Source organism: Pongo pygmaeus, chromosome 2 (genome assembly GCF_028885625.2).
Source record: "Pongo pygmaeus isolate AG05252 chromosome 2, NHGRI_mPonPyg2-v2.0_pri, whole genome shotgun sequence".
NCBI classification, from domain to species: Eukaryota; Metazoa; Chordata; class Mammalia; order Primates; family Hominidae; genus Pongo; species Pongo pygmaeus.
The window spans coordinates 51,849,808-51,872,493 of record NC_085930.1 but is presented as its reverse complement, the minus strand read 5'-3'; the positions used below and the strand labels follow the sequence as shown (position 1 = coordinate 51,872,493).

At 40.1% G+C, this 22,686-nt stretch overlaps 1 protein-coding gene across 12 annotated transcripts in view; it reads left to right on the top strand.

Annotated features, from left to right (window-relative positions):
- The window catches only part of IGSF11 (immunoglobulin superfamily member 11), a 301,378-nt gene that overhangs the window by 4,735 nt on the left and 273,957 nt on the right, over nt 1-22,686 (top strand). For 8 of the 12 annotated variants that reach the window (XR_008501405.1, XR_008501408.1, XR_008501406.1 and 5 more), the window contains exon 2: nt 17,483-17,604. The exons of the other annotated variants lie outside the window; for them this stretch is intronic. The gene's annotated coding sequence lies outside the window, so the exon portion shown is untranslated. The remainder of the gene's footprint in view (nt 1-17,482; nt 17,605-22,686) is intronic. 12 annotated transcript variants of the gene reach the window in all.

The following is a 22,686-nucleotide window of genomic DNA, read 5'->3' as shown; positions in this document are numbered from 1 at the left end:
TTTTTAAGGTGGAAAATTAGGCTATTGATTTGGGACCTTTGTTGTTTTTTAAATATAGGCCTCTATAGCAATAAATTTTCCTCTAAGCATTGCTTTCCTGTATCCCATAAGTTTTAGTATGTTGTGTTTTCATTTGGATTTATCTCAAAGTATTTTCTAATTTCTTTTGTGATTTCTTCTTTAATCCATTGGTTAATTAAGAATGTATTGTTTAATTTCCACATATTTCTGATTTTTCTAAATTTTTTTCTGTTGATTTATCTTTTAATTTCATTGTGATTGCAGAATATATTTTGTATGATTTTTTTTTTTTTTAAATGAGACAGTTTCCTGTGGCCCAGGCTGGAGTGCAATGGCATGGTCTCTGCTCACTGCAACCTCTGCCTCCTGGGTCAAGTGATTTTCCTGCCTAAGCCTCCTGAGTAGCTGGGATTACAGGCATGTGCCACCATGCCCGGCTAATTTTTGTATTTTTAGTAGAGACAGGGTTTCGCCATGTTGGCCAGACTGGTCTTGAACTCCAGACCTCAGGTGATCCACCCTCCTCGGCCTCCCAAAGTGCTAGGATTATAGGCATGAGCCACTGTGTCTGGCCTTGTATGATTTTAATCTTTTAAAATTTACTGAGGCTTGTTTTATGGTATAACATATGGTTTATCTTGGAGAATGTTCATGTGCACTTAAAAAAATGTATATTCTGCTGCGGTTGGGTGGAATGTTCTCTAGAAGTCTGTTAGGTCTAGTGGATTTATAGTGTTAGTTAAGTCTTTTCTCTTTCTTGGTTGATCTTTTCCTTAGTTGTTCATTCTATTATTGAAAGTGGAGTATTGATGTCTCCAACTATATTCTTGAATTATCCATATCTCACTTCAATTCTGTAAGTTTTTGCTTCGCATATTTTTGGGGTTCTGTTGTTAGGGCCATATGTGTTTATAATCATTATATATACCTGATAGATTGACCTTCTTATCATTATAAAATGTACTTTTTCAAGTAACAATTTTTGTCCTAAAATCTATTTTGCCTCACAGTAGTATAGCCACTCCAGCTCTCTCTGATTACTTCATGCATGCCATATTTTTAAAAATCTTTTTACTTTCAACCTATTTGTGTCTTTTGATCTAAAGTTTGTCTCTTGTAGACAGTACATACGTAGTGATATAGTTGGTTTTTTTGGTGGGGAGGGTCCATTGTGACTATCTCTGCCTTTTGATTTATAAGTAGGATATACATGTTTTATTTTGTTTATTATTTTATATATGTCATATATTTTTTGTTCCTCAAGTCTTTCTTTTTTTTTTTTTTTTTTTTGGTAGTTCATTATGAATTTATTTATTTATTTATTTATTTATTTTATTTTTTTTTGTATTTTTCTCTTTTTTTTCTTTCTTTTATTATTATTATTATTATTATCATTATTATACTTTAGGTTTTATGGTACATGTGCGCAATGTGCAGGTAAGTTACATATGTATACATGTGCCATGCTGGTGCGCTGCACCCACCAACTTGTCATCTAGCATTAGGTATATCTCCCAATGCTATCCCTCCCCCCTCCCCCCACCCCACAACAGTCCCTGAAGTGTGATGTTCCCCTTCCTGTGTCCATGTGTTCTCATTGTTCAATTCCCACCTATGAGTGAGAATATGCGGTGTTTGGTTTTTTGTTCTTGCGATAGTTTACTGAGAATGATGATTTCCAGTTTCATCCATGTCCCTACAAAGGACGTGAACTCATCATTTTTTATGGCTGCATAGTATTCCATGGTGTATATGTGCCACATTTTCTTAATCCAGTCTATCATTGTTGGACATTTGGGTTGGTTCCAAGTCTTTGCTATTGTGAATAATGCGGCAATAAACATACGTGTGCATGTGTCTTTATAGCAGCATGATTTATAGTCCTTTGGGTATATACCCAGTAATGGGATGGCTGGGTTGAATGGAATTTCTAGTTCTAGATCCCTGAGGAATCGCCACACTGACTTCCACAAGGGTTGAACTAGTTTACAGTCCCACCAACAGTGTAAAAGTGTTCCTATTTCTCCACATCCTCTCCAGCACCTGTTGTTTCCTGACTTTTTAATGATTGCCATTCTAACTGGTGTGAGATGGTATCTCATTGTGGTTTTGATTTGCATTTCTCTGATGGCCAGTGATGGTGAGCATTTTTTCATGTGTTTTTTGGCTGCATAAATGTCTTCTTTTGAGAAGTGTCTGTTCATGTCCTTCGCCCACTTTTTGATGGGGTTGTTTGTTTTTTTCTTGTAAATTTGTTGGAGTTCATTGTAGATTCTGGATATTAGCCCTTTGTCAGATGAGTAGGTTGCGAAAATGTTCTCCCATTTTGTAGGTTGCCTGTTCACTCTGATGGTAGTTTCCTTTGCTGTGCAGAAGCTCTTTAGTTTAATTAGATCCCATTTGTCAATTTTGGCTTTTGTTGCCATTGCTTTTGGTGTTTTAGACATGAAGTCCTTGCCCATGCCTATGTCCTGAATGGTATTGCCTAGGTTTTCTTCTAGGGTTTTTATGGTTTTAGGTCTAACATTTAAGTCTTTAATCCATCTTGAATTGATTTTTGTATAAGGTGTAAGGAAGGGATCCAGTTTCAGCTTTCTACATATGGCTAGCCAGTTTTCCCAGCACCATTTATTAAATAGGGAATCCTTTCCCCATTTCTTGTTTTTGTCAGGTTTGTCAAAGATCAGATACTTGTAGATATGTGGCATTATTTCTGACGGCTCTGTTCTGTTCCATTGATCTATATCTCTGTTTTGGTACCAGTACCATGCTGTTTTGGTTACTGTAGCCTTGTAGTATAGTTTGAAGTCAGGTAGTGTGATGCCTCCAGCTTTGTTCTTTTGGCTTAGGATTGACTTGGCGATGCGGGCTCTTTTTTGGTTCCATATGAACTTTAAAGTAGTTTTTTCCAATTCTGTGAAGAAAGTCATTGGTAGCTTGATGGGGATGGCATTGAATCTGTAAATTACCTTGGGAAGGATGGCCATTTTCATGATATTGATTCTTCCCACCCATGAGCATGGAATGTTCTTCCATTTGTTTGTATCCTCTTTTATTTCCTTGAGCAGTGGTTTGTAGTTCTCCTTGAAGAGGTCTTTCACATCCCTTGTAAGTTGGATTCCTAGGTATTTTATTCTCTTTGAAGCAATTGTGAATGGGAGTTCACTCATGATTTGGCTCTCTGTTTGTCTGTTATTGATGTATAAGAATGCTTGTGATTTTTGCACATTGATTTTGTATCCTGAGACTTTGCTGAAGTTGCTTATCAGCTTAAGGAGATTTTGGGCTGAGACAATGGGGTTTTCTAGATATACTATCATGTCATCTGCAAACAAGGACAATTTGACTTCCTCTTTTCCTAATTGAATACCCTTTATTTCCTTCTCCTGCCTAATTGCCCTGGCCAGAACTTCCAACACTATGTTGAATAGAAGTGGTGAGAGAGGGCATCCCTGTCTTGTGCCAGTTTTCAAAGGGAATGCTTCCAGTTTTTGCCCATTCAGAACGATATTGGCTGTGGGTTTGTCATAAATAGCTCTTATTATTTTGAGATACGTCCCATCAATTCCTAATTTATTGAGAGTTTTTAGCATGAAGGGTTGTTGAATTTTGTCAAAGGCCTTTTCTGCATCTATTGAGATAATCATGTGGTTTTTGTCTTTGGTTCTGTTTATATGCTGGATTACATTTATTGATTTGCGTATATTGAACCAGCCTTGCATCCCAGGGATGAAGCCCACTTGATCATGGTGGATAAGCTTTTTGATGTGCTGCTGGATTCTGTTTGCCAGTATCTTATTGAGGATTTTTGCATCAATGTTCATCAAGGATATTGGTCTAAAATTCTCTTTTTTTGTTGTGTCTCTGCCAGGCTTTGGTATCAGGATGATGCTGGCCTCATAAAATGAGTTAGGGAGGATTCCCTCTTTTTCTATTGATTGGAATAGTTTCAGAAGGAATGGTACCAGCTCCTCCTTGTACCTCTGGTAGAATTCGGCTGTGAACCCATCTGGTCCTGGACTTTTTTTGGTTGGTAAGCTATTGATTATTGCCACAATTTCAGCTCCTGTTATTGGTCTATTCAGAGATTCAACTTCTTCCTGGTTTAGTCTTGGGAGGGTGTATGTGTTGAGGAATTTATCCATTTCTTCTAGATTTTCTAGTTTATTTGCATAGAGGTGTTTGTAATATTCTCTGATGGTAGTTTGTATTTCTGTGGGATCGGTGGTGATATCCCCTTTATCATTTTTTATTGCATCTATTTGATTCTTCTCTCTTTTTTTCTTTATTAATCTTGCTAGTGGTCTATCAATTTTGTTGATCCTTTCAAAAAACCAGCTCCTGGATTCATTTATTTTTTGAAGGGTTTTTTGTGTCTCTATTTCCTTCAGTTCTGCTCTGATTTTAGTTATTTCTTGCCTTCTGCTAGCTTTTGAATGTGTTTGCTCTTGCTTTTCTAGTTCTTTTAATTGTGATGTTAGGGTGTCAATTTTGGATCTTTCCTGCTTTCTCTTGTGGGCATTTAGTGCTATAAATTTCCCTCTACACACTGCTTTGAATGCATCCCAGAGATTCTGGTATGTTGTGTCTTGGTTCTCGTTGGTTTCAAAGAACATCTTTATTTCTGCCTTCATTTCGTTATGTACCCAGTAGTCATTCAGGAGCAGGTTGTTCAGTTTCCACGTAGTTGAGCGGTTTTGAGTGAGATTCTTAATCCTGAGTTCTAGCTTGATTGCACTGTGATCTGAGAGACAGTTTGTTACAATTTCTGTTCTTTTACATTTATTGAGGAGAGCTTTACTTCCAAGGATATGGTCAATTTTGGAATAGGTGTGGTGTGGTGCTGAAAAAAATGTATATTCTGTTGATTTGGGGTGGAGAGTTCTGTAGATGTCTATTAGGTCTGCTTGGTGCAGAGCTGAGTTCAATTCCTGGGTATCCTTGTTGATTTTCTGTTTCGTTGATCTGTCTAATGTTGACAGTGGGGTGTTAAAGTCTCCCATTATTAATGTGTGGGAGTCTAAGTCTCTTTGTAGGTCACTCAGGACTTGCTTTATGAATCTGGGTGCTCCTGTATTGGGTGAATATATATTTAGGATAGTTAGCTCTTCTTGTTGAATTAATCCCTTTACCATTATGTAATGGCCTTCTTTGTCTCTTTTGATCTTTGTTGGTTTAAAGTCTGTTTTATCAGAGACTAGGATTGCAACCCCTGCCTTTTTTTGTTTTCCATTTGCTTGGTAGATCTTCCTCCATCCTTTTATTTTGAGCCTATGTGTGTCTCTGCACGTGAGATGGGTTTCCTGAATACAGCACACTGATGGGTCTTGAGTCTTTATCCAATTTGCCAGTCTGTGTCTTTTAATTGGAGCATTTAGTCCATTTACATTTAAAGTTAATATTGTTATGTGTGAATCTGATCCTGTCATTATGATGTTAGCTGGTTATTTTGCTCGTTAGTTGATGCAGTCTCTTCCTAGTCTCGATGGTCTTTACATTTCGATATGATTTTGCAGTGGCTGGTACCGGTTGTGCCTTTCCATGTTTAGCGCTTCCTTCAGGAGCTCTTTTAGGGCAGGCCTGGTGGTGACAAAATCTCTCAGCATTTGCTTGTCTGTAAAGTATTTTATTTCTCCTTCACTTATGAAGCTTAGTTTGGCAGGATATGAAATTCTGGGTTGAAAATTCTTTTCTTTAAGAATGTTGAATATTGGCCCCCACTCTCTTCTGGCTTGTAGGGTTTCTGCCGAGAGATCCGCTGTTAGTCTGATGGGCTTCCCTTTGATGGTAACCCGACCTTTCTCTCTGGCTGCCCTTAACATTTTTTCCTTCATTTCAACTTTGGTGAATCTGACAATTATGTGTCTTGGAGTTGCTCTTCTCGAGGAGTATCTTTGTGGCGTTCTCTGTATTTCCTGAATCTGAATGTTGGCCTGCCTTGCTAGATTGGGGAAGTTCTCCTGGATAATATCCTGCAGAGTGTTTTCCAACTTGTTTCCATTCTCCCCGTCACTTTCAGGTACACCAATCAGACGTAGATTTGGTCTTTTCACATAGTCCCACATTTCTTGGAGGCTTTGCTCGTTTCTTTTTATTCTTTTTTCTCTAAACTTCCCTTCTCGCTTCATTTCATTCATTTCATCTTCCAGGGCTGATACCCTTTCTTCCATTTGATCGCATCGGCTCCTGAGGCTTCTGCATTCTTCACGTAGTTCTCGAGCCTTGGTTTTCAGCTCCATCAGCTCCTTTAAGCACTTCTCTGTATTGGTTATTCTAGTTATACATTCTTCTAAATTTTTTTTCAAAGTTTTCAACTTCTTTGCCTTTGGTTTGAATATCCTCCCGTAGCTCGGAGTAATTTGATCGTCTGAAGCCTTCTTCTCTCAGCTCGTCAAAGTCATTCTCCGTCCAGCTTTGTTCCGTTGCTGGTGAGGAACTGCGTTCCTTTGGAGGAGGAGAGGTACTCTGGTTTTTAGAGTTTCCAGTTTTTCTGCTCTGTTTTTTCCCCATCTTTGTGGTTTTATCTACTTTTGGTCTTTGATGATGGTGATGTACAGATGGGTTTTTGGTGTGGATGTCCTTTCTGTTAGTTTTCCTTCTAACAGACAGAACCCTCAGCTGCAGGTCTGTTGGAGTACCTGGCCGGCCGTGTGAGGTGTCAGTCTGCCCCTGCTGGGGGATGCCTCCCAGTTAGGCTGCTCGGGGGTCAGGGGTCAGGAACCCACTTGAGGAGGCAGTCAGCCGGTTCTCAGATCTCCAGCTGCGTGCTGGGAGAACCACTGCTCTCCTCACAGCTGTCAGACAGGGACATTTAAGTCTGCAGAGGTTACTGCTGTCTTTTTGTTTGTCTGTGCCCTGCCCCCAGAGGTGGAGCCTACAGAGGCAGGCAGGCCTCCTTGAGCTGTGGTGGGCTCCACCCAGTTCAAGCTTCCAGGCTGCTTTGTTTACCTAAGCGAGCCTGGGCAATGGCGGGCGCCCCTCCCCCAGCCTCGCTGCCGACTTGCTGTTTGATCTCAGACTGCTGTGCTAGCAACCAGCGAGACTCCGTGGGCGTAGGACCCTCTGAGCCAGGTGCGGGCTATACTCTCCTGGGGCACCGGTTCCTAAGCCCGTCGGAAAAGCACAGTATTCGGGTGGGAGTGGCCCGATTTTCCAGGTGCCGTCTGTCACCCCTGGAAGGGGAACTCCCTGACCCCTTGCGCTTCCCGAGTGAGGCAATGCCTCGCCCCTGCTTCGGCTGGCGCACAGTGCGCTCACCCACTGACCTGCGCCCACTGTCTGGCACTCCCTAGTGAGATGAACACGGTACCTCAGATGGAAATGCAGAAATCACCCGTCTTCTGCGTCGCTTGCGCTGGGAGCTGTAGACCGGAGCTGTTCCTATAAGTCTTTCTTTTATTGTGTTAAATAGATATTTCCTAGTGTACCTTTTAAATTCGATTGCTGTTTATTTTACTATTTTTGGAGTTATCTTCTTTCTGATTTATCTGGGTATTACAGTTAGTTTAATCTTAGCTTAAAATAATCTTGTTTGGATTTATACTAATGTAACTTCAGTATTATACAAAAACTTTGCTCCAGTATATCTATGTTCCCTTCACCATTCTTTGTATTATTATTTTCATACAAATTACATCTTTACAGGTTATAAATCCATTCACACAGCTATTATAATTGATTTATGCTGTTATCTTTTAAAACAGGTAGGAGAAGGAAAGAGTTAGATAGAAAAGTGTGTTTATAATGTCTTTTATAATACTATATTAGTCCATTTTTCACACTGCTGATAAAGACATACCCAAGACTGGGCAGTTTACAAAATGAAGAGGTTTAATGGACTTAGAGGTGTGGCTGGGGAGGTCTCACACTCATGGCAGAAGGCAAGGAAGAGCAAGTCACGTCTCTTACATGGATGGCAGCAGGCAAAAAGAGAGAGCTTGTGCAGGGAAACTCCTGTTTTTAAAACTATCAGATCTCATGAGACTTATTCATGAGAACAGCACGGAAAAGATCCACCCCCTTGATTCAGTTATCTCCCACTGAGTACCTCCTACAACACATGGGAATTATGGGAGCTACAAGATGAGATTTGAGTGGGGACACAGCCAAAACATATCAAATACCTATGTACTTACCTTTACTGGTGCTCTTTATTTCTTTACATGGATTTGAATTACCATCAAGTATGCTTTCATTTTGGCCTGAAGGACTCATTTTAGTATTTTATATGGCAGGATGGTTTGATAGTGATTATGTCAGTTTTTATTTACCAGGAAATATATAACCTATTTTTTCATTTTTATTTATATATATTTTTTGGTTATATAGTAGGTGTATATATCTATGGGTTAAATGAGATATTTTGATACAAGTATGCAGTGTGTAATAATCCGATCAGGGTAAATGGGGTATCTATCAACTCAAGCATTTATCTTTGTGTCTTAAACAATCCAATTACACTTTTTTAGTTATTTTAAAATGTAGAATTAATTTTTTTACTATACTAACCCTGTTGTGCTAGCAAATACTAGGTCTTATTCATTCCTTCTGTGCTTTTGTTCTCCTTAACCATCCCCACTTTCCCCAATTCCCCAGTACACTTCCTAGCCTCTGATAACCATCCTTCTACTCTCTATCTCCATGAGTTCAATTGTTTTTATTTCTAGCTCCCACAAATAAGCGAGAACATGTGAAATTTGTCTTTCTGTGCCTGGTTTATTTCACTTAACATTATGATCTCCAGTTCCATCCAGGTTGTTGCAAATGACAGGATCCCATTTTTTTTTCTTGAGACAGAGTCTTGCTATGTTGCCCAGGCTGAAGTGCAGTGGCACAATCTCAGCTCACTGTAACCTCTGCCTCCTAGGTTCAAGCGATTCTCAGACCTCAGCCTCCCAAGTAGCTGGGATTACAGGCATGTGCCACCATGCCTAGAAAATTTTTGTATTTTTAGTAGAGATGGGATTTCACCATGTTGGCCAGGCTGGTCTCGAACTCTAGAACTCAAGTGATCTGCCTGCTTTGGCCTCCTAAAGTGTTAGGATTACAGGCGTGAACCACTGCACCTGGCCCCATTCTTTTTTTATTCCTAAATGGTACTCCATTGTATATACATACCACATTTAAAAAATCCATTAATCTGTTGATGGACACTCAGGTTGCTTCCAAATATTGGCTATTGTGAATAGTGCAGCAATAAACATGGGAGTGAAGATATCTCTTTGACATACTGATTTCCTTCCTTTTGGGTAAATACCCAACAGAGGGATTGTGGATCATATGGTAGCTCAATTTTTAGTTTTTTTTTTTGTTGTTGAGGAACCTCCAAACTTTTCTCCATAGTGAAAGTAATTTACATTCTCACCAACAGTCTACAAGGGTTCTTTTTTCTTCACATCCTCACCAGCATTCAATTTTGCCTGTCTTTTGGATAAAAACCATTTTAACTGGGGAGAGATGTCATCTCATTGTAGTTTTGATTTGCATTTCTCTAATGATCAGTGATGTTGTGCACTTTTTTATTTGCCTTTTTGCCATTTGTATGTCTTCTTTTGAGAAATGTGTATTTGGATCTTTTGCCCATTTTTAATTGGATTATCAGATTTTTTCCAATAGAGTTGTTTGAGTGCCTTATATATTCTGGTTATTAATCCCTTGTCAGATGAGTAGTTTGAAAATATTTTCTCTCATTTTATGGGTTGTCTATTCACTTCATTGTTTCTTTGGCTCTGCAAAAGCTTTTTAACTTGATTTTAGCCAATTTGTCCATTTTTGCTTTGGTTTCCTGTGCCTGTGGGATATTACTTAAGAACTCTGCTCAGTCCAATGTACTGGAGAGTTTCCCCAAAGTTTTCTTTTAGTAGTTTCGTAGTTTGTAGTCTTAGATTTGTCTTTAATTTTGATTTGATTTTTTTATATGGTGAGAGATAGGAGTCAAGTTTCATTCTCCTGCATATGGATATCCAATTTTCTCTGCATCATTCATTGAAGAGACTGTCCTTTCCGCAATGTGTGTTCTTGGAAACTGTCAAAAATGAATTCATTGTAGATGTATAGATTTACTTCTGGGTTTTCTATTCTGTTCCTCTGGTCTATGTGTCTGTTTTTATGCCAGTATCATGCCATCTTGATTATTATAGATCTGTAGTATAATTTGAAGACAGGTAATGTGATTCCTCCACTTTTCTTTTTGCTTAGGATAGCTTTGGCTATTCTGGATCTTTTGTTGTTCCATATAAATTTTAGGATTTTTTTTTATTTCTGTGAAGAATATAATTGGTATTTTGATAGGGATTGCATTACATCTATAGATTGCTTTGGGTAGTATGGACATTTAAAAAATACTGATTCTTTTAATCCATGAACATGGAATATCTTTCCATTTTTTGGTGTCCTCCTCAATTTCTTTCATCAGTGTCTTATAGCTTTTATTGTAGAGATCTTTCACTTTAGTTAATTACTAGATATATAATTTTATTTTTAGTTATTGTAAATGGCATTACTTTCTTGATTTCTTTTTCAGATTGCTTGCTGTTGGCATATAGAAATGCTACTGACTTTTGTATGTTGATTTTGTATTTTGCATCTTTACTAAATTTGTTTAGCAGTTCTAATAGTTTTTTTTGTGGAGTCCCAAGGTTTTTCCAAATACAGGATTATATCTGGATCTGCAGACAAAGATCTGAAGTTTCTTTGTTGATTTTCTGTTTGGAAGATCTGTCCAATGCTGAAAGCGGGGTGTTGAAATCTTCAACTATTAATGTACTGGAGTTTATTTCCCTCTTTACCTCTAATAACATATATCTGAGTGCTCCCATGTTAGGTGCGTATGTATTTACGATTGTTATATACTTTTGCTGAATTGATCCCTTTATCTTTATATAGTGACCTTCTTTGTCTCTTTTTATAGTTTTTGTCTTGAAATCTATTTTGTCTGATATAAATATAGCTACTCCTGCTCTTTGTTTGATTTCCATGGACATGGAATATCCTTTCCATCCCTTTATTTTCAGTCTATGTGTGCCTTCATAGGTGAAGTGTGTTTCTTATTGGCAACAGATCATTGGGTCATGTTTTTCTTTTTATTCATTCAGCCACTGTATGTCTTTTTTATTGAGGAGTTAAGTCCTTTACATTCAACATTATTATTGATAAGCAAGGACTTATTCCTGCTGTTTTGTTATTTGTTTTCTGATTTTGTAGTCTTCTCTTCCTTCTTTCTTTCCTTTCTGTCTTCTTTTTTTTCTTTTTAATTATTATACTTTACTAGGGTATATGTGCACAACGTGCAGGTTTGTTACATAGGTATATATGTGCCATGTTGGTTTGCTGCACCCATCAACTCGTCATTTACATTAGATATTTCTCCTAATGCTATCCCTACCCCAGCCCCCAAGCCCACGACAGGTGCTGGTGTATGATGTTCCCTGCCACGTGTCCAAGTGTTCTCATTGTTCAGTTCCCATCTATGAGTAAGAACATGTGATGTTTGGTTTTCTGTCCTTGTGATAGTTTGCTTAGGATGATGGTTTCCGTCTTCATCCATTTCACTGCAAAGGACATGAACTCATTCTTCTTTATGGCTTCATAGTATTCCATGGTGTGTATGTGCCACATTTTCTTAATCTAGTCTATTATTGATGGACATTTGGGTTGGTTCCAAGTCTTTGCTATTGTGAATAGTGCTGCAGTAAACATACATGTGCATGTGTCTTCATAGTAGCATGATTTATAATCCTTTGGGTATATACCCAGTAATGGGATGGCTGGGTCAAATGGTATTTCTAGTTCTAGATCCCTGAGGAATCGCCACACTGTCTTCCACAATGATTGAACTAGTTTACAGTCCCACCAACAGTGTAAAAGTGTTCCTATTTCTCCACGTCCTCTCCAGCACCTGTTGTTTCCTGACTTTTTAATGATTGCCATTCTAACTGGTGTGAGATGGTATCTCCTTGTGGTTTTGATTTGCATTTCTCTGATGGCCAGTTATGATGAGCATTTTTTCGTGTGTTTTTTGGCTGCATAAATGTCTTCTTTTGAGAAGTGTCTGTTCATATCCTTCGCCCACTTTGTGATGGGGTTGTTTGTTTTTTTCTTGTAAATTTGTTTGAGTTCATTGTAGATTCTGGATATTAGCCCTTTGTTAGATGAGTAGGTTGCAAAAATTTTCTCCCATTCTGTATGTTGCCTGTTCACTCTGATGGTAGTTTCTTTTGCTGTGCAGAAGCTCTTGAGTTTAATTAGATCCCATTTGTCAATTTTGGCTTTTGTTGCCATTGCTTTTGGTGTTTTAGCCATGAAGTCCTTGCCCATGCCTATGTCCTGAATGGTATTGCCTAGGTTTTCTTCTAGGGTTTTTGTGGTTTTAGGTCTAACATTTAAGTCTTTAATCCATCTTGAATTAATTTTTGTATAAGGTGTAAGGAAGGGATGCAGTTTCAGCTTTCTACATATGGCTAGCCAGTTTTCCCAGAACCATTTATGAAATAGGGAATCCTTTACCCATTTCTTGTTTTTGTTAGGTTTGTCAAAGATCAGATGGTTGTAGATGTGTGGTGTTATTTCTGAGGCCTCTCTTCGGTTCTATTGGTCTGTGTATCTGTTTTGGTCTGTGTATCTGTGTATGCTGTTTTGGTTACTGTAGCCTTGTAGTACAGTTTGAAGTCAGGTAGCGTGATGCCTCCAGCTTTGTTCTTTTTGCTTAGGATTGTCTTGGCTATGTGGACTCTTTTTTGGTTCCATATGAACTTTAGTTTTTTCCAATTCTGTGAAGAAAGTCATTTTGCTTGATGGGGATGACATTAAATCTATAAATTACCTTGGGCAGTATGTCCATTTTCATGATGTTGATTCTTCCTATCTGTAAGCGTGGAATGTTCTTTCATTTGTTTGTGTCCTCTTTTATTTCATTGAGCAGTGGTTTTTAGTTCTCCTTGAAGAGGTCCTTCACATCCCTTGTAAGTTGGATTCCTAGGTATTTTATTCTCTTTGTAGCAATTGTGAATGGGAGTTCACTCATGATTTGGCTCTCTGTTTGTCTGTTATTGGTGTATAGGAATGCTTGTGATTTTTGCCCATTGATTTTGTATCCTGAGACTTTGCTGAGTTGCTTATGAGCTTAAGGAGATTTTGGGCTGAGACGATGGCATTTTCTAAATAGACAATCATGTCATCTGCAAACAGGGACACTTTGACTTCCTCTTTTCCTAATTGAATATGCTTTCTTTCTTTCTCCTGCCTGATTGTCTTGGCCAGAACTTCCAACACCATGTTGAATAGGAGTGGTGAGAGAGGGCATCCTTGTCTTGTGGCAGTTTTCAAAGGGAATGCTTCCAGTTTTTGCCCATTCAGTATGATATTGGCTATGGGTTTGTCATAAATAGCTCTTATTATTTTGAGATATGTTCCATCAATACCTAGTTTATTGAGAGTTTTTAGCATGAAGCGCTGTTGAGTTTTGTCAAAGGCCTTTTCTGCATCTGTTGAGATAATCATGTGGTTTTGGTTCTGTTTATGTGATGGGTTACGTTTATTGATTTGCGTATGTTGAATCAGCCTTGCATCCCAGGGATGAAGCCAACTTGATCATGGTGGATAAACTTTTTGATGTGCTGCTGGATTCGGTTTGCCAGTATTTTATTGAGGAATTTCGCATCGATGTTCATTAGGGATATCGGTCTAAAATTCTCTTTTAGTTGTTGTGTCTCTTCCAGGCTTTTGTAGCAGGATGATGCTGGCCTCATAAAATGAGTTAGGGAGATTCCCTCTTTTTCTATTGATTGGAATAGTTTCAGAAGGAATGGTACCAGCTCCTCTTTGTACCACTGGTAGAATTTGGCTGTGAATCCGTCTCGTCCTGGACTTTTTTTGGTTGGTAGGCTATTAATTATTGCCTCAATGTCAGAACCTGTTATTGGTCTATTCAGAGATTCACCTTCTTCTTGGTTTATTCTTGAGAGGGTGTATGTGTCGAGGAATTTATCCATTTCTTCTAGATTTTCTAGTTTATTTGCATAGAGGTATTTATAGTACTCTCTGAAGGTAGTTTGTATTTCTGTGGGATTGGTGGCGATAGCCCCTTTATCATTTTTTATTGCACCCCTCTTTGATTCTTCTCTCTTTTCTTCTTTATTAGTCTTGCTAACGTTCTATCAGTTTTGTTGATCTTTTCAAAAAACCAGCTCCTGGACTCATTGATTTTTTGAAGGGTTTTTTTTGTGTCTCTATCTCCTTCAGTTCTGCTCTGATCTTAGTTATTTTTTGCCTTTTGCTAGCTTTTGAATTTGTTTGCTCTTGCTTCCCTAGTTCTTTTAATTGTGATGTTATGGTGTCGATTTTAGATCTTTACTGCTTTCACTTGTGGGCATTTAGTGCTATAAATTTCCTTCTACACACTGCTTTAAATGTGTCCCAGAAATTCTGGTATGTTATGTCGTTGTTCTCATTGGTTTCAAAGAACATCTTTATTTCTGCCCTCATTTTGTTATTTACCCAGTAGCCATTCAGGAGAAGGTTGTTCAGTTTCCATGTAGTTGTGTGGTTTTGAGTGAGTTTCTTAATATTAAGTTCTAATTTGATTGCGCTGTGGTCTGAGAGACAGTTTGTTGTGATTTCTGTTTTTTTACATTTGCTGAGGGTGCTTTACTTCCAAGTATGTGGTCAATTTTAGAATAAGTGTGATGTGGTGCTGAGAAGAATGTATATTCTGTTGATTTGGGGTGGAGAGTTCTGTAGATGTCTATTAGGTCTGCTTGGTGCAGAGCTGAGTTCAAGTCCTGGATATCCTTGTTAACCTTCTGTCTCATTGATCTGTCTAATATTGACAGTAGGGTGTTAAAGTCTCCCATTATTATTATGTGGGAGTCTAAGTCTTTTATAGGTCTCTAAGGACTTGCTTTATGAATCTGGGTGCTCCCATATTGGGTGCATATATATTTAGGATAGTTAGCTCTTACTGTTGAATTGGTCCCTTTAATATTATGCAATGGCCTTCTTTGTCTCTTTTGATCTTTGTTGGTTTAAAGTCTGTTTTATCGGAGATGAGGATTGCAACCCCTGCTTTTTCTTTTTTTTTTTGCTCTCTGTTTGCTTGGTAGATCTTCCTCCATCTGTTTATTTTGAGCCTATATGTGTCTCTGCATGTGACATGGGTCTCCTGAATATAGCACGCTGATGGGTCTTGACTCTTTATCCAGTTTGCCAGTCTGTGTCTTTTAACTGGAGCATTTAGCCCATTTACATTTAAGGTTAATATTGTTATATGTGAATTTGATCCTGTCATTATGATGTCAGCTGGTTATTTTTTCCATTAATTGATACAGTTTCTTTATAGCATTGATTGTCTTTACAATTTGGCATGTTTTTGCAGTGGTTGGTACTGGTCGTTCCTTTCCATATTTAGTGCTTCCTTCAGGACCTCTTGTAAGGTAGGCCTGGTGGTGAAAAAATCTCTCAGCATTTGCTTGTCTGTAAAGGATTTTATTTCTCCTTCACTTATGAAGCTTAGTTTGGCTGGATATGAAATTCTGGGTTGAAAATTCTTTTCTTTAAGAATGTTGAATATTGGCCCCCACTCTCTTCTGGCTTGTAGGGTTTCAGCCGAGAGATCTGCTGTTAGTCTGATGGGCTGCCCTTTGTGGGTAACGTGATCTTTCTCTCTGGCTGCCCTTAACCTTTTTCCCTTCATTTCAACCTTGGCAAATCTGACAATTATGTGTCTTGAGGTTGGTCTTCTTGAGGAGTATCTTTGTGGTGTTCTCTGTATTTCCTGAATTTGAATGTTGGCCTGCCTTGCTACGTTGGGGAAGTTCTCCTAGATAATATCCTGAAGAGTGTTCTCTGACTTGGTTCCATTCTCCCCATCACTTTCAGGTCCACCAGTCAAACGTAGATTTGGTATTTTCACATAGTCCCATATTTCTTGGAGGCTTTGTTCCCTTCTTTTTACTCTTTTTTCTCTAATCTTGTCTTCTCATTATTTCATTAATTTTATCTTCAATCACTGATATCCTTTCTTCCACTTGATTGAATCTGCTATGAACCTTGTGTACGCATCACGAAGTTCTTGTGCCATGGTTTTCAGCTCTATCAGGTCATTTAAGGTCTCTCCACTGTTTATTCTAGTTAGCCATTCATCTAACCTTTTTTTCAAGGTTTTTAGCTTCCTTGGGATGGGTTAGAACATCCTCCTTTAGCTCAGAGAAATTTGTTATTTACCGACCTTCTGAACTCTACTTCTGTCAACTCGTCAAAGTCATTCTCTGTCCAGCTTTGTTTTGTTGCTGGCAAGGAGCTGTGATCCTTTGGAGGGGAAGAGGCGCTCTGGTGTTTAGAATTTTCAGGTTTTCTGCTCTGATTTCTCCCCATCTTTGTGGTTTTATCTACCTTTGGTCTTTGATGTTGGTGACCTACAGATGAGGTTTTGGTGAGGATTTTTTTGCTGTTGATGTTGATTCTGTTCCTTTCTCTTTGTTCGTTTTCCTTCTAACAGATCCCTCAGCTGCAGGTCTGTTGGAGTTTGCTGGAGGTCCACTCCAGGCCCTGTTTGCCTGGGTATTACCAGCGTAGGCTGCAGAACAGCAAATATTGCAGAACAGCAAATATTACCTCCTGATCCTTCCTGTGGAAGCTTCGTCCCAGAGAGGTGTCTTTTGGCCTCTACTGGGAAGTGTCTCTGAGTTAGGCTACATGTGGGTCAGGGACCCACTTCAGGAGGCAGTCTGTCTGGAGAACCACTGCTCTCTTCAGAGCTGTCAGACAGGGACGTTTAAGTCTGCAGAAGTTGTCTGCTGCCTTTTGTTCAGTTATGCCCTGCCCACAGATGCGTTGTTTATAGAGGCAGTAGGGCTTGCTGAGCTGTGGTGGGTTCCGCCCAGTTCGAGCTTCCTGGCCACTTTGTTTACCTACTCAAGCCTCAGCAATGCAGACACCCCTCCCCCCGCCAGGCTGCAGCCTTGCAATTCGATCTCAGACTGCTGTGCCAGCAGTGAACAAGGCTCTGTGGGCATGAGACCTGCCGAGCCAGGCACAGGAGAGAATCTCCTAGTCTGCTGGTTGCTAAGACCATGGGAAAAGTGCAGTATATGGGCAAGAGTGTACCGATTTTCCAGGTACAGTCTATCATGGATTCCCTTGGCTAGGAAAGGGAAATCCCCCAACCCTTTGCACTTCCTGGGTGAGGCAACGCCCTGCCCTGCTTTGGCTCACCCTCCTTGGGCTGCACCCATTCTCCAACCAGTCCCAATGAGATGAACCAGGTATCTCAGTTGGAAATGCAGAAATCACCTATCTTCTGCATTGATCATGCTGGGAGCTGCAGACTGGAGCTGTTCCTATTCGGCCATCTTGGAACAGAAACCAGACCTTTCTGTCTTCTTTTTAGTGAAGGTGATTTTCTCTGGTGGTATGACTTAATTTCTTGCTTTTGATTTTTTTAATTTAAATTTTTTTTTTTTTAAAGACAGGGTCTTGGTCTGTTGCCCAGACTGGAGTGCAGTGGTGTGATCATGGCTTACTGCAGCATCAACCTCCCAGACTCAAGCAATCCTCTCACCTCAGCTCCCTGAGTAGCTGGGCCTACAGGTATGTGCCACCACACCTGGCTAATTTTAAGATTTTTTTCAGAGACAGTGTCTCACTATATTTTCCAAGCTGGTCTGGAACTCCTGGGCTCAAATGATCCACCTATCTTGGCCTCCCAAATCATTGAGGTTACAGGTATGAGCCATTGTACATGGTTGCTTTTTATTTTTTGTGTATCCATTGTATGTTTTTTGATTTGAAGTTACCATGAGGCTTGCAAATACTATCTTATAATCAGTTATTTTAAGTTTATAACAACTTAACACTGTTTGAATAAGAAAACAAACAAAAAGCTAATAAAAACTCTATACCTTAACTGCATCCCCCTGCTTTTTAACTTCTTGTTGTTTCTATTTATATCTTATAGTACTATTTTTTGAAAAATTATTATTTTCAAATGGCTTATATTTTAGTAATTATTTTTGATTGGTTCATCTTTTAGTCTTTCTACATAAGATAACAGTAGTTTACATACCCCAGTTATAGTGTTATAATATTCTGTGTATTTTTCCGTGTGCTTACTATCACCAGTGAATTTTATACCTTTAGATGATTTATTTTTCTTTATTTCTTCTAAAAAAAAAAACGGGATACATGTATGCAGAACGTGCTGGTTTGGTACATAGGTGTATGTGTGCCATGGTGGTTTGCTGCACCTATTGACTCATCCTCTAAGTTCCCTCCCCTCACCCCCACCCCACAACAGACCCTGATGTTGTTGTTCCCCTCTCTGTGTCCGTGTGTTCTCAATGTTCACCTCCCACTTACCAGTGAGAATATGCGGTGTTTGGTTTTCTGTTCCTGTGTTACCTTGCTGAGGGTGAGGGCTTTCAGTTTCATCCATGTCCCTGCAAAGGACATGATCTCATTCATTTTTTATGGCTTCATAGTATTCCATAGTGTATATGTCCACATTTTCTTTACCCAGCCTATCATTGATGGGAATTTGGGTTGGTTCCATGTCCTGGCTATTGTAAATAGTGCTGCAATAAAAATACATGTGCATATGTCTTTATAGTAGAATGATTTATATTCCTTTGGGAATACACCCAGTAATGGGATTGCTGGGTCAAATGGTATCTCTGGTTCTAGATTCTTGAGGAATTGCTATACTGTCTTCCACAATGGTTGAACTAGTTTACACTCCTATATATTCAGAATAGTTAGCTCTTCTTGTTGAATTGTTCCCTTTACCATTATGTAATACCCTTCTTTGTCTTTTTTGATCTTTTTTTGGTTTAAAGTCTGTTCTGTCAGAGACTAGGATTGCAACCCTGCTTCTTTTTTTCTTTTTATTAGTTTGGTAAATTTCCCTGCATCCCTTTATTTTGAGCCTGTGTATGTCTTTGCACATAAGATGGTTCTCCTGAATACAGCACGCCAACGGGTCTTGACTCCTTTTTTGCCAGTCTGTGTCTTTTAATTAGGGCATTTAGCCCAGTTACATTTTCTTTTCCTTCCCTTATCTCTCTCTTTCTCTCTCTCTCTTTCTCTGTTTCTTTCTTTTCTTTCTTTCTTTCTCACTCTCACCCAGGCTGGAGTGCAGTGTCATGCTCTCAGCTCACTGCAACCTCCACCTCCCAGATTCAAACAATTCTCCTGCCTCAGCCTCCCTAGTAGCTGGACTGTAGGCACCTGCCACCACACCCAGCTGATTTTTGTATTTTTGATAGGTATGGATTTTCACCATGTTGGCCAGGTTGGTCTCAAACTCCTGACTGCAGGTGATTCACCTGCCTTGGCCTCCCAAAGTGCTGGGATTACAGGTGTGAGTCACTGTGCCCAGTCCCAGTTACATTTGAGGTTAGTATTGTTATGTTTGGAGTTTGATCGTGTCATCATGATGCTCTTTGGTTGTTTTGCACACTAGTTGATGCAGTTTCTTCATGTGTCATTAGTTTTTATATTTTGGTGTGTTTTTGCAGTGGCTGGTACCGGCTTTTCCTTTCCATATTTCATGTTTCTTTCAGGAGCTCTTGCAGGGCAGGCCTGCTGGTAATGAAATCCCTTAGCATTTGCTTGTCTGGAAAGGATTTTATTTATCCTTTGCTTATGAAGCTTCATTTGGCTGGATATGAAATTCTGGGTTGAAAACTCTTTTCTTTAAGAATGTTGAATATTGGCTCCCAATGTCTTCTGGCTTGTAGAGTTTCTGCTGAGAGGTCTGCTGTTAGTCTGATGGGCTTCCCTTTGTAGGTGACCTGGCCTTTCTCTCTGGCTGCCCTAAACAGTTTTTCCTTCATTTCGACTTTGGAGAATCTGATGATTGTGTGTCTTGGGGTTGATCTTCTCGTGGAGTATCTTAATGGTGTTCTCTGTATTTCCTGAATTTGCATGTTGGCAAAGTTGGTGAAGTTCTCCTGGATCTTCCCAGGAGTTCATATCCTGGGAAATCTTCCTGGATCATATCCTGAAGCGTGTTTTCCATCTTGTTTCCATTCTCCCTGTCTCCTTCTGGTACTCCAATCAATTGTAGATTCGGTCATTTTATGAAGTCCCATATTTCTTGGAGGCTTTGTTCATTCCTTTTCATTTTTTTTTAAATTCTTGTCTGCATGTCTTATTTCAATAAGGTGGTTTTCACACTGATATACTTTCTTCTGCTTGGTTGATTCAGCTGTTGATACTTGTGTATTCTTCACGAAATTCTTGTGTGTGTTTTTCAGCTCCATCAGGTCATTTATGTTCCTCTCTAAACTGGTTATTCTAGTTAGCAATTCCTTTAACTTTTTATCAAGGTTCTTAGCTTCTTTGCATTGGGTTAGAACATGCTTCTTTAACTCATCATAGTTTTTTACTACCCAACTTCCAAAGCCTACTTCTGTCAATTCTTTCATCTGATCCTCCATCCAGTTCTGTGCCCTTGATGGAGAGACATTGTAATCATTTGGAGAAGAGTGACTCTGACCTTTTGGGTTTTCAGCATTTTTTCATTGATTCTTATCTTTGTGAGTTTGTCTAGTTTCGGACTTTGAGGCTGCTGACCCTTGGATGGGGTTTTTGTAGATGCCTTTTTGTTGTTGTTGTTGTTGTTGTTGTTGATGCTGTTGTTGTCGCTTTCTGCTTGTTTTTCTTTCAATAGTCAGGTTCCTCTTCTTTAGGGCTGCTGCAGTTTGCTGGGGATTTGCTTCAGGCCTTATCTGATTTGCTCCCGTGCCTGGAAATATCATTCAAGGAGGCTGGAGAGCAGCCAAGATTGGTGCCTGCTCCTTCTTCTGGGACCTCTGACCTCAAGGGGCACCAACCTGATGCCAGTAGGATCGTTCCTGTATGGAGTGTCTGACAACCCCTGTTGGAGTGCTCAACCAGTTGGGTGGTACAGGGAGCAGGACTCGTTTAATGAAGCACTTTGTCCCTTGGTGGAGAGGGTGTGTTTTGCGGGGGGAAACCCACTTGTCTGGGCTGCCTGGATTCCTCAGAACCACCAGGAGGATCAGCTAAGTTTGCTGATCTGCAGAGACTGCAGCCACCCCTCCCCTTAGGGGCTCAGGCCCAGGGAGATCTGAATTCTGTCCCTGAGCCTCTGGCTGGAGTTATTGGAGATCCTGCAGGGAAGCCCCACCAACTGAGGAAGGATTGCTCAGGGTTAGACCTGAAGAGGCACTCTGGCTGCTGACTGCCATAGCCAGTGTGTTCGGCTGTGGGGACAAGTCTTGGGACCAAGCCGTCCAGCCTCCCTGGCTCCAGCAGGGGAAAAGCGCAGCCTGGAGCTATAGAAATGGGTGTCACCCTTCTCCTACCCAGGGAACTTAGCATGTTAGGCAGTTGTGAGTCCCAGTTCTGGCTGCTGCCCCTCCCTCAAGGAGCTCAAACAGCTTAGACAGCAGGCAGCAGCAGCCGGTGCTGGTCGCCCCTTACCCCAGGAGTTTGGCAGGCTTAAGCAGATTCCAGCTGAAAGGCTGTAAGAATCCACGCGTTCCAGGACTGGGACACTAGGCCCCGGTGGCATGAGTTCACGAGTGGGATCTTCTGATCCGTGGGTTGCACCATTTCCCCAGCTGGGTAGCATGCTCACTCACCGCCTCCCTTGGCTGGGGAGAGGTGGTTCCCCTTCCCCATGTGGCTCTCAGGTGGGCTGTAGCACCACATTGCTCTCCGTTCTCTCCATGGGTCATGCCAGCCTTCTACTCAATTTTGATGAGAGAACCTGGATAGCTTGGTTGCCGGTGAAGGATTCACACACGTATTATGAATTTTTTTGATGGGAGCTATAAAGTCCTCTGAGCTGGCCGCACCATAGTCAGGCCATGGTGACATTCCCCAGCCCTTGTGATAATGTACTTTGTGATATTTCCCATCCTTATGAATGTACTTTGTAACATTCCTCCCTGCCCTTGTGACAATGCACCTTCCAGCCCTTGTGAATGTACTTTGTAACATTCCTCCCCGCCCTTGTGAATATACTTTGTAACATCTACCCCGCCCTTAAAAAATTGCTCCTGACTCCACTGCCTATCCCAAACCTATAAGAACCAATGATAATCCCACCATCCTTTGGAGACCCCTTTCTCGGACTCAGCCCACATACACCCAAGTGAATAAACAGCCTTGTTCTTCATACTAAGTCTGCTCGGTTGGTCTCTTATACGGACGCGCATAACAGGAGCCTCCAAATGCAGCTGCTTCTAGTTGGCCATCTTGGCACTGCTGTCCCTTTCAGATGATTTCTTATTGCTCATTAACATTCTTTTATTTCTGACTGAAGTACCCCCATTAGAATTTCTTGTAGAACCAGGTCTGTTATTGATGAAGTCCTTCAGCTTTTGTTTGTCGGGGAAAGTCTTTATTTTTCCTTCATGTTTGGAAGATATTTTTGCCAGATATACTATTCTAGAGTAAAAGTTTTTTTCCTTTGGCATTTTAAATTTGTGTCACTTTCTCCAGGCCTGTAAGGTTTCCACTGAAAAGTCTGCTGCCAGTATTGGAGTTCCATTGTATGTTATTTATTTCTTTTCTCTTGCTGCTTTTAGGATCCTTTATCCTTGACCTTTGGGAGTTTGATTACTATTTAGTATCTCCTTGAGGTAGTCTTCTTTGCTTGGTGTTTTATCATCTTCTTGTACTCAGATATTGATATCTTTC